Genomic DNA, 10,537 nt, shown 5'->3' with positions numbered 1-10,537 from the left:
CAACGCTGTCAGGACCCCGACTCAATGCCACATCGATCTAGCATGTAACACCTCATATCACTTTGCGGCCTCACGCACGGTATTCCCACGGGTGTCGCCTTACCTTTGCCCGGGACCGTTTGCGCCTTTTGGCACACGTATATGACAGTGTCGCTAGCATCCATATGATAAGGAGCCCGGGCTGACATGGCTAGTCGTAAACCCAAAGTGGCACAGACTTACAGGGACAGGCATCCATGACCCAGCATCGAACGTGTCGGTCATCAGCGAGTGAATCCAGGCTGTAGCATTGGGCTAGCAGGACTCCGGTGAACCAGGCTGTAGCGGGCTAACAGGACTCTGGTATTCATCGCGTGACATTTCCCCGAAGGGACAGACACAGGAACGAAGAAGGACACATGCCGGTCAGCCTAAGTGTTCCGGAGCAGTAGCAAGCTACCATGGCGCAGTGAAACACTAGGAGACATTTCCCCGTAAGAGAGGCTACTAAAGATAAACAACTAGATGGTCAGATCCCACACATACCAAGCATTTCAATAACATACACGCAATATGCTCGATATGTGCAAATACAACATGGCATCACAACATGACTCTACTACTCAAGTATTTATTCAATAGGCTCCGAGGAGCGAGAAATTACAAACATGGGTCTCATGACCCAACACTCAGAGCATACAAGTCAAAGCACAAGCGGAAGCTATCATGTCTGGGTACAGACATCTATAAATGAAAAAGGCTGAGAAGCCTGACTATCTACCAGATCCTGCCGAGGCACAAGATCGTAGCTGAGGTAACAAGCTAAACGTCGAAGTCCACGTGGAACTACTAGTGAGACCGAAGTCTCTCTGCAAAAACATAAAATAGGCAAACGTGAGTACAAATGTACCCAGCAAGACTTACATCAGAACTATCTACATATGCATCATTATCAACAAAGGGATGGTGGGGTTTAACTGCAGCAAGCCAGCTTTGACTAGGTGGCTATCCTAAACTACGACTGCAAGCGACTCTTTTGAGGTGGCGCACACGAGTCCACATATTCACCATATCAATACACCACTATGGATCCGCTCCCGTCTCCCTACGAGAACGCCATCCATAGCACTCACGCTTATCTTGCGTATTTTAGAGTATCCACTTTCACTTGTCTATGAACTGATATAAGCAACCCAGAAGTCCTTTTCCGCGGACACGGCTATTCGAATAGATGATGTTAACCCTGCAGGGGTGTACTTCTTCACACACGCTCTCACCACTTACCGCCGTTTACACGACATGTACTCGGCAACCTTCAAGCGGAAGCCCAACGTGGGTGTCGGCCACGGCCTGCCTAAACACTCAAGTCTCTAGTCCAGGTTTATCGCCTATTCGGGTTCCATCCATGAGGAGATCCGGCCGGAGTTTCGCTCACAGCCCCAAACGATGTGAACAGGGTTCCGTGACACCAAACGGGCGCCCGGTTTACCCGGCCATGTGCCTACCGCATCACAGCCCACCCCTACGGTCAGCGCTGCGCACGGCCTCCAGCATACTACAAACACCAGAAACTACTTGCAACTCCTGGACAGAGGACAAGGGTGATCAAGAAGCCGAGAGGGTCCATTGGTTTCGGGCCCAATGCGTGGTAGTAGCTGAATCATGGATCACAAACACAGAACTCAGTTCCTGAGGACGGCTGCAATGAGACAACCCACCATGTACTCCTACATGGCCTCTCACCGCTACCTTTACCAAATCGTGTTCACACACTTAGCTCACACACAGTAGGACATGTTCACACACCTCTGATTCATCCCGGATGAATCAGACCTGACACAACTCTAAGCAGTAGCAGGCATGACAAACAAGCATGAATGAGTAGGCACAACAGGGCTCAAACAACTCCTACTCATGCTAGTGGGTTTCATCTATTTACTGTGGCAATGACAGGTCATGCAAAGGATAAAGGGGTTCAGCTACCGCAGCAAGTAACAGATGAATCGATGTTGTCCTAATGCAGTAAAAGAGAGCAGGAGCGAGAGAGTAGGATTGTATCGGAATGAACAAGGGGGTTTTGCTTGCCTGGCACTTCTGAAGATAACATTGAGTCTTCATCAGTGTCAACGATCACATCATCGGTATCACGTCTATCGAGAGGGGACAAATACCGGTAACACAGAAGGAAACATAATCAATGCAATGCACAATATGATGCATGATCATGACATGGCAAAATGAATGTGTTTTGGGCTAATGCAACTAGCCACAGATTAAATGAAGTTGGTTTGTGTCAGGTCCCCGACTCGATGTCACATCGATCTAGCTGGTAACACCTTATATCACTCTGCGGCCTCACGCACGGTATCCCCACGGGTGTCGTCTTACCTTTTCCCGGGACCGTTTGCGCCTTTTGGCTCACGTATATGATAGTGTCGCTAGCATCCATATGATAAAGAGCCCGGGCTGACATGACTAGTCGTAAACCCAAAGTGGCACAGACTTACAGGGACAGGCATCCATGACCCAGCTTCGAACGTGTCGGTCATCAGCAAGTGGGTCCGGGCTGTAGCACTGGGCTAGCAGGACTCCGGTAAACCGGGCTGTAGCGGGCTAACAGGACTCCGGTACTCAAAGCGTGACATTTCCCCGAAGGGACAGACACAGGAACGAAGAAGGACACATGCCGGCCAGCCTAAGTGTTCCAGAGCAGTAGCAAGCTACCATGGCTCAGCGGTAACACTAGGAGACATTTCCCGGTAAGAGAGGCTACTAAAGATAAACAACTAGATAGTCAGATCCCACACATACCAAGCATTTCAATCATACACACAATATGCTCGATATGTGCAAATACAACGAAGCATCACAACATGACTCTACGACACAAGTAATCTATTCAATAGGCTCCGAGGAGCGAGATATTACAAACATGGGTCTCATGACCCAACATTCAGAGCATACAAATCAAGCACAAGCGGAAGCTATCATGTCTGAGTACAGACATCTATAAATGAAAAAGGCTGAGAAGCCTGACTATCTACCAAATCCTGCCGAGGCACAAGATCGTAGCTGAGGTAACAAGCTAAACGTCGAAGACCACGCGGAAATACTAGTGAGACTGAAGTCTCTCTGCAAAAACATAAAATAGGCAAACGTGAGTACAAATGTACCCAGCAAGACTTACATCAGAACTATCTACATATGCATCATTATCAACAAAGGGATGGTGGGGTTTAACTGCAGCAAGCCAGCTTTGACTCGGTGGCTATCCTGAACTACGACTGCGAGTAACTTTTTTGAGGTGGCGCACACGAGTCCACATATTCACCATATCAATACACCACTATGGATCCGGTCCCGTCTCCCTACGAGAACGCCATCCATAGCACTCACGCTTATCTTGCGTATTTTAGAGTATCCACTTTCACTTGTCTATGAACTGATATAAGCAACCCAGAAGTCCTTTTCCACGGACACGGCTATTCGAATAGATTAGGTTAACCCTGCAGGGGTGTACTTCTTCACACACGCTCTCACCACTTACCGCCGTTTACACGACATGTACTCGGCAACCTTCAAGCGGAAGCCCAACGTGGGTGTCGGCCACGACCTACCTAATCACCTAAGTCTCTAGTCCAGGTTTATCGCCTATTCGGGTTCCATCCATGAGGAGATCCGGCCGGAGTTTCGCTCACAGCCCCAAACGATGTGAACAGGGTTCCGTGACACCAAACGGGCGCCCGGTTTACCCGGCCACGTGCCTACCGCATCACAGCCCACCCCTACGGTCAGCGCTGCGCACGGCCTCCAGCATACTACAAACACCAGAAACTACTTGCAACTCCTGGACAGAGGACAAGGGTGATTAAGAAGCCGAGAGGGTCCATTGGTTTCGGGCCCAATGCGTGGTAGTAGCTGAATCATGGATCACAAACACAGAACTCAGTTCCTGAGGACGGCTGCAATGAGACAACCCACCATGTACTCCTACATGGCCTCTCACCGCTACCTTTACCAAATCGTGTTCACACGCTTAGCTCACACACCCTAGGACATGTTCACACACCTCTGATTCATCCCGGATGAATCAGACCTGACTCGACTCTAAGCAGTAGCAGGCATGACAAACAAGCATGAATGAGTAGGCACAACAGGGCTCAAACAACTCCTACTCATGCTAGTGGGTTTCATCTATTTACTGTGGCAATGACAGGTCATGCAAAGGACAAAGAGGTTTAGCTACCGCAACAAGTAACAGATGAATCGATGTTGTCCTAATGCAGTAAAAGAGAGCAGGAGCAAGAGAGTGGGATTTTATCGGAATGAACAAGGGGGTTTGCTTGCCTGGCACTTCTGAAGATAACATTGAGTCTTCATCAGTGTCAATGATCACAACGTCGGAACATCGTCTATCGGGAGGGAACAGATACCGGCAACAAAGAAGAAATACAATCAATGCAATGCACAATATGATGCATGCTCATGACATGGCAATATGAATGTGTTTTGAGCTAATGCAACTAGCAACAGATTAAATGAAGTTGGTTTGAATACAAGATTCAAATTCAAACTCCATATGTGATTATTCAAATGCCATTTAATTGATTTGTGCTAAACAGCAGCTATAAGTTGTTCTAACATGCATGAAAGTGGTACAGATGGATTCCTTGAATTTTTCTGATAATTTTTCATATATAATTTATTTAATTTGGAGTTACGGTTAATTTTCTATGATTTTTAGAAGTTTTAGGCATTTTCTGGAATTTCCTGAATAATATTAAATCCAGAAATGATTATGGCGTCAGCACCACGTCACCGTGACGTCAGCAGGGTCAACTGGGCTGGCTCGGTCAAACCTGACGTGTGGGGGCCACACGTCAGTGACACAGGAGCTAATCCCGGTCAAACCCAGCGCTGACTGGGGTTTGACCAGGGGTGGGGCCCACTGTCAGTGGCTGTAGGGGTGTTTAGCATGGTCATTAGTGCTAACTAAATCAGCGCCACGTCAGCTGCCGGCGTTTAACCGCCGGCAACCTCAGATCGCGGCGGCGTCCGCGTCGGGTTTGCGCTACAGGGCACCGTTTTACTCGTGGTTTGCGGCTACGGCTAGCTGGCAAAGCAGCGCATCTAATGGAGCGAACGGGAGGAGCTGGGGTGGCCTGAGTCGACGGCGGCGAGCTCCAAGGCGGCGGCCGGAGTTCGGGCACCTGCGGGTTTGGCGTTGTGGTGCTCGGGAGGGGAAGCTGGTGGGTTCTACGTGCTCCTAGTGAGGTTTGGAGCACGGTGGTGTGCCCGGCTTTGAGCCACGGTGGCTCTGGCCACGACGGTGACGAGGCACGACGGCGGCGAGCTCTCGGGTCCGGCGGAAGCAATGGCTAGAGCGGCCAAACGGCATGGGAAGAAGAGGGGAACGGTTCAGCGGCTCACCGCGAGTCCAACGAGCGCGAGGGCGAGGCCGGGGACGCTCTGTGGGCGGCGAATCAAGCAACGACGGCCGTCGGTGCAGAGGAAGAAGATGGCGTCAGTGACGGTGCTCCAGGGCGTCCGGCGTCTTGTGGCTCCGTGGTAGGGACGGGGACGTCACGGCGGAGCTCGGGGGCGCGTCGGAGAGGCGAGGGAGGACCTGTGGCCGCAGTGGTTCTAGTCGGCGGCGATGGCTGCGTTCGGGTTCGGGCGAGAGAGAGGGAGCAGAGGGGCGGGGCCTCGAGGAAGAGTGAGAGGGGTCCGAGGGGGTGGCGTGGCGCACCTAGCGACGTCCAGGAGCAAGCGGCAAGCATGAGGTGGCCGGCGCGTGCACGCGCGCGTCGGGCACACGCCCTCCTGCCTACTGGCAGGAGGTTGAAGACGGTGGCGACTGCGGTGGGCTAGGCCGCACAGTGCTGGACCAGCACAGGAGCTGGGCCGGCTCTGGTGGGCTGCACGGGTGAGGCCAGGTAACTTCCTTCTCTCTCTCTTTTATTTCTATTTTAGTTCTGTTTTCTTTTATTTAATCTGTTTTGCCACTGTTTTGAATTTAAAAATAATTCAAACAATGCCAAAAACTCCTCTGAAAATATTTATGCTGCTTAATGGACTTTTCCAAAAGCACATAAAATGTTTCAGGGTATTTGGAAATATATTCTATACAAGTTATGAATATAGTTCCAAATGCAAATAAAGTAATGATTTAAATTCAGTGCTCAAAATATTCCTCAAAAATGTTCATTATTTTTGGTTTGGTGCAAAACCCTTGCCAAAATATAACCAACATTATTTAAGGCCATTTTGAAAACATTGAATGCATTTACCAGGGTTCTTTGCCCCTCTTTTATTTTAAGTTTTTGAGGCTTCCAAAATTCCTCAGTTCAAGTTTCAGAAATTTAAATATGATGCCTGGATGAAGATGCAACTATTTACAAACAATATTCTAGGGCTGTGACAACTCACCCCCACTAAACAAAAATCTCGTCCCGAGATTCAAGTGTAGGGTAAGGTGAAGGGGAACGCAAACTAGCACAATCTTCACGATCCAGTTGCACTTCAAATGGACGTTTATTCATTCACCATCATTGTCTCGAAGTCTTGCTCTGAGAACTCCAACTAACATGACAACGAGAGGAAAAGAGAGACCCTAAAAGAGTGGTTCTTCTCGAAGGTCGTGGATGCACGGGGTGGTTGAGGCAGCTTTCAGAAGGTTGTGGATGCACGGGGTGGCGCCTGGACCTTGTCCTGGGGCTTGGTGGCCTCACCCTTAGTTAGCTGTAGGCAAAGTAGCACTATTTGAGGCGTGCTTTGTATGGTTGAACCTGTATAAGTACTCATACTTGAAAGCGCTAGTTATTGACTAGAGGGGGGGGGGGTGAATAGGCGATTTTTATGAAAGTCTTCAAAACATGGAAGTTTCGAAGACAAACAATAGAAACGACCTAATTAATATGCAGCAGAAGATAAACTACAACAAGCAAACCATAGTCAAGTATGCAATAATGTGAAAGTACAAAGACTAATAGCAGCTTGGTAGTAAGGATCAGGATGGAAGATAGTGTGAAGCCAATCAATGATAGTAGTCAAGCAATGAAGTCAAACAGGTACGACAAATAGGCAATGACTTCACGAAGACAAACTCTAAGTAAAGGGAGGGAGAGGATAGAACCAGTCACTTGTTGAAGACACGGGATTTGTTGGACCAGTTCCAGTTGCTGTGACAACTGTACGTCTGGTTAGGGAGGATGAGATTCAACTCAGAAGACCACGGCTTCAGCTTATTCCCCTTGAGCTAAGGACACACAGTCCTCGCCCAATCACTCTGGTAAGTCTTCAAGGTAGACTTCTGAACCTTCACAGACTTCATTCACCGGCAATCCACAATGACTCTTGGATGCTCAAAACGTGACGCCTAATCGGCTGGAGGATTCACAGTCCTCAAGTGTAATAAGTCTTCAGGTCACACAAACAGAAAGACTTCAGTGATGCCTAACACTCTTTGGCTCTGGGTGTTTGGGCTTTGTCCTCGCAAGGATTTCTCTCTCTCAAAGGCTTCAAGGTGGGTTGCTCTCAAACGACAAAAGCCGTGTGCTAACTCTGAGCAGCCACCAATTTATGGTGTAGGGGTGGGCTATTTATAGCCACTAGGCAACCTGACCTGACATGTCCGAAATGACCCTGGGTTACTAAGGAACTGACACGTGTTCCAACGGTCAGATTTCAAACAAACACGGCAACTTTACTTGGGCTACAAGCAAAGCTGACTCATCCAGCTCTGGATAAGATTTGCTCTCATTGTCTTCGCTCGAAGACATAGGATTTGGGTTGAGCATCACTTAAGTCATTCTGACTTTGTTCACTTGGACCCCACTTAACAGTATGGTGGTTCCTATGACTCAACAAAGAAGAAAAAGGAAACAACGATACGACACAGTCTTCGTGCTCCATAGTCTTCACTCAATGTCTTCTCATGTCATAGTCTTCAATGTGAATATCTTCACATACCACCATTGTCGTCAATGTCTTCATACATTTTTAGGGGTCATCTCCGGTAGGTAAACCAAATCAATGAGGGACACTACCTGCGTTATCCTGCAATTCTCACAAACACATTAGTCCCTCAACCAAATTTGTTGTCAATACTCCAAAACCAACTAGGGGTGGCACTAGATGCACTTACAATCTCCCCCTTTTTGGTGATTGATGACAAACTGGTTGAAGTTTTCAACGGGGATAAAGTATGTGAAATTGTGAAGGATAGGGTATTGTCTTCATAAGTGGCAAAGGCTCCCCCTGAAGATGTGCATATAAGTAATTTGCTTTTGGAATGCAAATGCACATGGCAGGTTGTACTTGTGGAGATCCTCTTCAACTTATGAAGATAATTCATCACGCATGAAATGATATAACTAAGAAAATGACATGCATAATGAGAAATGGACGTCTGCAGAATGATCTAAGTGCGGAAGTTATCATCGCACAAGCGGAATTTATCATCGCATCACAGAAAAGCAAATAAGTAGCAGACGACCAACGAGTTTAAGTGTTACAACTCAAAGAAACAAATGTATTAAAAGCGAGAGTTGTAAACACTAGGAAAAATATAAAGCAACCGCCCATATGAACCCGCTTGAAGACTATCAAACTCATATGCTTCTCCCCCTTTTGTCAGTAAGGACCAAAAAGGTTTGAAGACATAGAGCATCTACTTGTTCCCATGAGGAGTAGGTGAAGCAGCAGGGTTTTCGTTGTTGTTTGGTGGCACAGACGAACTTGGTGCAGTGTTGATGCGTGCAGAAGTAGGGGGCGGTGAAGTACCATCGTCTTCATCATCGATCACTTTGGCATGCATAGTTGCCGCGGAGGAAGAATAGTCAGAGTCTTCAAGGGATGGAGTTCGACGTAGGACAGCATTCCATGGAGGAGTGGAGTCAAACTTGAATCTCTCAGTGAAGCCATCGTCTTGAAGATCTGCTTCAGCACTGAGCAGTGTCAAACTCTTCCATGATCGCCAACATGTCTCGTGAGTGATAAAAGCATTCTTGGTGGCAAGATTTCGAATGTGATTGACGTCCACCAAGAGGCTTTGCATCTGTCGCTTGAGCCAAAAGTGATGCTTATCTTGTTTCTGATGCAGTGCCACAAGAAGTTCTCGGTCATTTAGGACACGAGAGCGCTTCTTAGGCCTTTGGGCAATTGTGCTCTCAGTAGCTTCAGTTTGCGCATGATGAGGCAGACGAGTGTTCCCAGCCATTGGATAGGCACGAGTTACTTCTTGAACTCCTTCCATGTGTTGAGTGAAGCTTTGGTGATCAGCATTTTGAAGACAAAGAGGCTTCTTGGCAGGCACAGGGTATATGGCTTCAACTGACATATCAACCTCTGTTAGAAAGATCAGATGATTGTGAGCAGAGGGCTGATAGTTGATAGCAGAGTGTAGCTTGATGAGGCGCATGACCCATGGAGCATAGAATTTCAGGCCAAAAAGGTCAGATCCAGACGCACCCAGTTGCCGGATGAAGAATTCTTGTGTATTGAAGTTGATGCCATTGAGGATGTAAAAGACCAACGTCTTCATGGCTCCTTCAAGTTTTGCAGCTGATGAATGCCCTTTGATAGGCCATAGAGTTCGCCTGATGATGTGATATATTGTGCGAGGCAGATACTCAAGGTCATCAACAAAGAACTCCTTTGGGTATTCAGCGTCAGGTGGCAGAGGCTTCATCATGCTCAACATCTGGCTCATGTTAGGCTCTGGCTTATGGAAGATGCTCTCCAGTGCATTGCGGTGGAGTTGACAATCAGGTTCGAATAGCTCTCCGGGAGTGGGTAGGCCTGTAAGCTCAATGATGTCAAGAGCTTTGGCTTCATGATGAACATTTCCTATCATCCACTTGAGAACCCATGTCTTTGTATCCCTGTTGTAGCCGCGAATGTGGAGGGCAGCATAGAATTGAAGCAAAAGTTCCTCATTCCAATGTTCTTTGTCTGTCACAAAGTTGAGCAGACCTGCATGACAAAAGCAGTCAAGTGCATCTTCTAAGCATGGTAGTCCAGCAATGGCTTCAGTGTCGAGGCGCATATGAGGGAAAATGCGCCCTTGATCATACAGAACGCAGGAGTAATAGCTTCGTTGCTGATAGCTCCAGAAACGATCAGATGATATTCTTGGCCTTGAGTAGGGGTTCTTTGCGCTGTCAAAGAACGTGTTGTGGGCTTTGAAGCCATTTGCATTGAAGGACCCTGTAGAAGTGGTAGTACCTGGGAACCTTGGCCGTCTTGGCTTTGGTTTCTGGACCAGAGGCCTATGCTCAACATGATAATCAAACTAAGGACCAGAGGCATTAGGCGGAGGGACCAGAACTGGCCATTTGACAGTGATTAGCTGGCCATAGTTGTATGCTTGCTCAATTGTACGGGGCCTTGGTGGCAGAACAGGAGCAGTGGCAACAACAGAGGCGTCAGGCTGCACAACAGATGCTTCACGAGCAGTTGCATCAGTTGCTTCTGGCACATTGGTTGGTGCAGGCTCCACACTTGCTTCAGCCATGACTACGTCATTGGCTTCATTTGTGTTGGTGGTGGCAGCCTC

This window comes from Triticum dicoccoides, chromosome 5B (assembly GCF_002162155.2).
Source record: "Triticum dicoccoides isolate Atlit2015 ecotype Zavitan chromosome 5B, WEW_v2.0, whole genome shotgun sequence".
Lineage (NCBI taxonomy): Eukaryota > Viridiplantae > Streptophyta > Magnoliopsida > Poales > Poaceae > Triticum > Triticum dicoccoides.
The sequence above is the reverse complement of the archived record's forward strand: the minus strand, read 5'-3'. Positions refer to the sequence as shown.